The 6,414-nt window shown below is 40.4% G+C and overlaps 1 long non-coding RNA gene across 1 annotated transcript; it reads left to right on the forward strand.

Moving 5' to 3' along the window:
* The first annotated feature begins 4,086 nt into the window (after window positions 1–4,086).
* Window positions 4,087–6,094, forward strand: LOC124615330. The gene is made up of 3 exons (XR_006979777.1): window positions 4,087–4,169; window positions 4,761–4,844; window positions 5,961–6,094. It is a non-coding gene; the product is annotated as an uncharacterized LOC124615330 (long non-coding RNA).
* The last annotated feature ends 320 nt before the right edge of the window (window positions 6,095–6,414 follow it).

Consider the following 6,414-nt stretch of genomic DNA (forward strand, 5'->3'; position numbering starts at 1 on the left):
TTTCAATTGCAAGGCATTATTATTTCGTCTGACATATATTTAAATTACTAAAAATTTTACTGCAATGCTTGTTTACCTATTGATATCAACGTTCCTATAAAAGAATGTGCTCTGTATTTGCTGGGATTGCTATTAGTGAGAGTGATATTTAATGTTGATCACAGGGTATGCTAACAACAATGCTATGTCACCTAAGCCGTCGAGGACCGTTGCCTAGCAATTACTTCCGTATTCTCTCGAGTACTAGAAATGCCTATACGAATTCGTTCTGTGAGTTATTCAGTGAAAGAAGCTTCAGCTTTGATTCAAGTGCTGTAGCGTCGAAGTTTGTGGATCAAGAACAACTAAGGTAACTTTTTAAAGTTCTTGCGGAGCTTTAGAAGGTTTGAAGTAAGCTAACGCCCAGCTTCAGAGGCGAGGTACATTGTACCCGCAAGAGGTATGAGCCATTCACTTAAATGTAACCTATTTATTTACCATACAAAGCCATCTGCAGTTAGAATATCGTACAAGTATTTAAACGACTGCGAATTTAGTGGAGAAGCACTGGCAAGTTGAAGTTTTACGACGGGCCGTGTTATGATTCCGGAACACGTAATTCGTAGAGTGTAACATGTGAAAGATTACTTTGTCTTAATTTTTCATATTTGTTCATCACTTTCCTGAATTTCTGACGAAGTTCACTTACGTTTGTCATACCTTCACAGATTAATCACTTGGTTTCACAATGATAAGTGTCACCAATCTCCATGCTTCTCAACTGTACATGCATGTTGGCTGTGATCATTGCACAGTCGTGCCGCTGGACATTTCTTCCGTCTGTGAAGAAGTCGCTTTGGAAACTGATGGCAACTGTGTAGAGTAACATTTAGTCGAGCTGGCTCTGTGACAATAGAATTTTCGTCTCCTGTTGCTTCAGGAAATTGAATTAATATCTTGGAATGTAGTTAGCAGTTAAATCCATTGGGAGTTGATTATCTATTCAGGTTTTTTCATTAGATACTGCTGGATCCCTCAAAGTCGCAAAATACCATTGTTTTGTGGTACATTCAGTGATTTATTTAAAATTTACCCATTCCTATGGACGTTGCTAAACAGTGTAGAGCTCTGCAGCTACTGGCGTTGCTGTTTAATGTTGTTCACAGGATATGCTAACACCGATGCTATGTTACCTAAACCGTAGAGAACCGTTCCCTAGCAGTTACTTGCGTATTCAACCGAGCACTTGAAATAACGATAAGAATTCGTCGTGTGAATTATTAAATTAAAAAGGCTCCAGTTTTGAATCATATATTGTATTGTTACACTTCGTGTTTCGAGTTCAAAAAACGAAACATTTTAAAGTTGTTGAGGACTTCTAGAAGCTTTGAACGAGGCTAACGCCCAGCTTCAGAAGCGAGGTGCAGTGTATCCGGGAGAGGAACGAACTACTGACGTAAGTGTCTTCTGTTTACTTACCGTATAGAATCAGATGCAGTTTCAATATCGCATAAGCTTATAAACGACAGGATGTGTAGCGGCGAAGTACTGGAACACCGAAACGTTACGACGTAGTGTGATGCGATTTCGCGGTATGTAAAATGGAAAAAGAAACAGTTCCATTCACATTTCAACACATTGTTTCAATACACCATGCAGCTACGAAGGTTACGAGAGAGCGTGGCTTATAGGGACAGATCTCTTTGCTGAGGTTTTCACAATTTTAGTTGCTGGAATCGTCTATTCTTTAACTTATTATTTAATTTGAGAACGAGAGCGACGTCACCTATCTCTGTCACCAAATCTGTGAAAAAGAAGGCAATACGTAAACAAGTTCCAGCTGCGTGCAGTCATAATGAGTTGACATGGCACCATACCAAATGTATTTTCTCTTTCTGTTACTCAAAGAAATTAAATTAATACCCTTAAACATCGTTAAATGTTAATTCCGTTGGGAGTTTATAAGGTGTACTGGCGTTTACTTAATTCAAATGTCGCTGGTTAAATTTCAATGGTAAATATGGTTGTCACGTCGTACATGTTGTTGAATAGTTTACATGGCGCTGAAGAGTGATTCTAGGTTTAGTGTTGAACTTAGGTTGTTGATGACTCTGCCAAAAAGAAGGAAAGGCGCAGCTTGGTGAGAATACGCTGACTCAGACAACGGGAATTTGTAAAATTCGTAATCTCCTCAGACACTGCGGAGAGATTTGGGATTTAAACCACCACGCTGTTCCATTGATTTTTTACTAGTAACTTCATATCACCAACAAGATGTTCCCTTAAGTACTCACCAATTAAATTACCGAACCTGCCTCATGGTACCATATTGAACGAACGGATGGTAGTAACCAAATCGCGGCCTAATGTCTGTCCAAATGCGAAGTTTAAATAACTGTACTTGGTGTATATCTGAAACTAGTGTAGCGATGCGCTGACTTGCTAATAGTACTGTCTGTCTGTCTAATAGTGATAGCCTTAAATAACTGCTATCGAAACATAATTATTCATTTCAGAATAAATGTACTTCCTAATGAACACACCTTTGGCTGTCATCGAAGAACTAGTGTTATTTTAATTCGTCCGTTAGGAATTAGTAAAAGTGAATTAAAATAATGAATTTCTCACCAGTCATAAATGGATAATATTTTTCAAGTAAATCATGATATTTAATCGATCTGGATGTTACAGATACTTTGTAACACTGATAGCTCTTATTATTACAGAGATTAAATTTAAAGACATGACATCACGGTCTCAAGTTTATCCTTGCAATACACTTGTGAGATATCAAAATAACATTTACTCGTGGACACGGTATGGTCGTATCTAACGTGCTGCCCGTTATCGTTGCAGCGATGTTCCGACGAATCAAGGCGTTTTTCTCCCGGTGTGTGGGAGGGGAGAAAGACGAAGGTCTGCGACTGGACAAGACCTTGGTCGCTGCTCGAGGTTGCTTTGAGGTGAGCCACGTCACGTTGCATTACTGATATCATAATAAGCAAAGCACTAAAGTTTTAGAGCTACTTCACTGTCGATAGGTTGGTCGGAAGGTATTACAGACTCACGATTTACTGTAAATGAATCTGCGGTTCGCTATAGACATCTCATGTGACAATTCATTATAAATAATACGTCTAAGGCAGGAACCTCTATTACACTATTGACTGACGGCTGTGTGTTGGTGTCCGTGCAAGAAAGCAGTACGTTTATGGGAAGAGTGAGGTTCAATGTGCTAAAACAGTAAAAACTCGACAAAGAATTTAAATGTAAACAATGTCTACAAACCTTACTTACACACGCGCACATACACACACACACACACACACACACACACACACACACACACACACACATAATTACAAAAATTATATTTAATACCATTTCGATACCTGATAATAAATGTGATTGCGTTTTACTAGTTTAGTATAATGATCTAAAGTACCAATTAAAAAGCTTATTACGTCAGGACGAGCCTCTGAAGCCCCAACGGTACTGACCGACCGCCAAGTCACAATCAATAGATAGGCTGCACTGGCTGCAGATATGGAGGGATCATTGTCAGTTTTCGTGACCGTACCTAAAATACAGCCACAGATGAACGTTACTTGCGAATGGATGGATTTCTTTATCACTTCAACAGAGAATAAAAAGGTCAATGGCGACGCTGTACCTTGGGTAATTCCTCTGTAGCCCTCTGTCGTTGCAGGCCGGAGTGGCCGTGCGTTTCTAGGCGCTACAGTATAAAGCCGAGCGACCGCTCCGGTCTCAGGTTCGAATCCTGCCTCGGGCGTGGATGTGTGTTATGTCCTTAGGTTAGTTAGGTTTAATTAGTTCTAAGTTCTAGGCGACTGATGACCTCAGAAGTTAAGTTGCATGGTGCACAGAGCCATTTGAACCAGCCTCTGTCGTTCCAGCTTACCAGTTCGTCCATAGCATAATGGTAGCTACAGCCAAACAGTGTATACTCACTATCGCTATGTGCAGGCCCATACATTCTTAATAAGTGCTACACTTCGTAACTCCTGTACATATTAAGAAGTATCGCTATATCTGAATTATAAAAGTATTCTATATGATAAAACTAATATGTTCTTTTCCAACAGGAGCGTCAGTTTACACTTGACGCGTTCTTTCTCGAGCTACTACAGAAACGGCTGCAGGAAGAAGAAGAAATCCGTGTTGCTCCGGTGAGTGTAAATTAGTTCAGTATAGGGAATAATGACATTAGACTTAAACGTGTACTATTCGTTTTATGTTCAGATCAATACTCTTACGAAGGTGACAGTAGTTAGTGCCTTGCTTCGGGTGTTTTGCCGAGTTGTCAGGATTTGTGCAAAATGCTTCGCTGACCGTGACTGGAGTGCAGCGAGCTTTGCCGTTATGTGCACTCGATCCCAGGGCTCCATCTAGTCAGGGAATGTCATACGACCTGAAGGACACAGCTCGGTCGGTCGTTGAAATATTCTGCATACAACAGGAACAACAACTCGGCATAACTCCCAGAAGTACTTCAATAACCAATCGCGCAAACAAAAAACTAGTACATCAGGGGACATTAGTATTTGTGTAGTATTATTAGTTGGTCAGACATGGACTGAGTAGTGATAATACTTGAATATTAAAATCGATCATTGTATAAATATTATCAATAAATGTAGCTAGCAAAATTATTGATAAATGTAGCACTCCGTAAGAAGCGGCCATGTTAGAATCTAGCACATGTTCTGTATTACTCCACATGTTGGATATCAGAAAAGTAATAAGTTCTTTTCCAACAGGAGCGTCAGTTTACGCTTGACGCGTTTTTTGAGGAGCTACTGCAGAGACGTCTGCAGTGAGAAGAGGAAAGCTACACTGCTACGGTGAGTGAAACTTCGAACTGCAGATTTTAGTTTCTAAATGTATTCCTGGTTTCATGGCCACATCGCAACTCCCTTCAGAACGGTAACCTGCGTTTGAGTTATTTTTCCGACCCTACCATTGTACGTTTTTAATATCACTGAATGCTGTCAGAGACTAGCCTACAAAATGCAAAAGCCTATGGTCGAACCGTAAATTCTGTTGTACTGAGCTGTGGGTGGTTATCACGATGCTTGCAGTACTATTCGTCTACAACGGTTTTGAATTGTGAGCGAATACGCAGCCTTTTTAGGCAGTCTATTATTTCGCCCTACTATTGCTAGGTTCGACGTAATCTTAAGAATGAACGACACAATAGGCTTTTTTACCCTTTCACAGTATGGAGGGAGTTTCAGAAACCATTCTTATCTCCTCCCGTCCAAGAAAGAGTTATCAAGTTTTCAGTATAGTTTGGCGTTGATCAACGTATGCTCGTCTTTTGGTTCTGTTCTATTATACTGCATCAAGGTTTACTTTTCTGTCATATAATTATCCATGACACCCTCGGAATTTCAATTCAACATTTTGGGAACTTGTTTTAAGAAACTCTACGTTTCTGGCATAAGTGCATATACCCATAGTCTCAGTTGCCTTGGTTTCTTTATGCGTAGAACGTAGTTTAATTTAATGGTCAACAGAAGGACAGAAATATTCTCATACTTGTGACAGCCACCTGCCATCATGATACAATGGTCAGAAGGAACTGAAGTACTCCCTGAACAGGATAGAGGCAAACAGTCATTGCTGGTAGTTCTCACATTTAAAATCTTATTTATAATACTTAGCAATCTTGAGTTGATGAGTAAGGGAGAGAGAAACATCCCTTCACTATACCTCTATCTGGGACGCAAAACAATTTATGAAATATAATGTCATTGCACTGTTTTACTACACTTGTGCCAATAGTTATAAACTAGTAACTGCATTTCGTGTATATTTTACAGTCTCAACAATACCGATACAGAAATCGACCCTATATTAGCCTCGGATCCTACAATAATTTTGCAGTTTTCTTTACATATATCACCCCACCATAATGTGATCACGTTTTTAATTCTGAATTTTAAATCTGTCGACAGGTCACTCCAGTGGCCTCCCTGCCAACCCACGGATGCTCAACACTCCGCACCATGCAACTCTTCATAGCCACCAAGAGTTATGCTGCCTGCTGGCGGCGCCGCCGTCAACTCGGCGCGTGGAGAAGGCCGTCTGGGTGCTAAACTATTCGACCACGATACCGTGGCCAATACCAGCTGAATCCAAAGTTCCCGATTCAATAAAATTTCGGCTTAATGGGATAATATAGTCTCGTTATTTTTTTTAGTTCTAGTGAGGTGGCATTATGGTAACACACGGGCCTCGCATTATATTGACAATGGTACAAGTCAATAATTCGTCCATCAACATCTATTATTTTGATGGTTTCTTTAAGTAGACTGCCGGCCGGAGTGGCCGAGCGGTTCTAGGCGCTACAGTCTGAAGCCACGCGGCTGCTACGGTCACAGGTTCGAATCCTGCCTCGGGCATGGATGT

Source organism: Schistocerca americana, chromosome 5 (assembly GCF_021461395.2).
Source record: "Schistocerca americana isolate TAMUIC-IGC-003095 chromosome 5, iqSchAmer2.1, whole genome shotgun sequence".
Taxonomy (NCBI): Eukaryota; Metazoa; Arthropoda; class Insecta; order Orthoptera; family Acrididae; genus Schistocerca; species Schistocerca americana.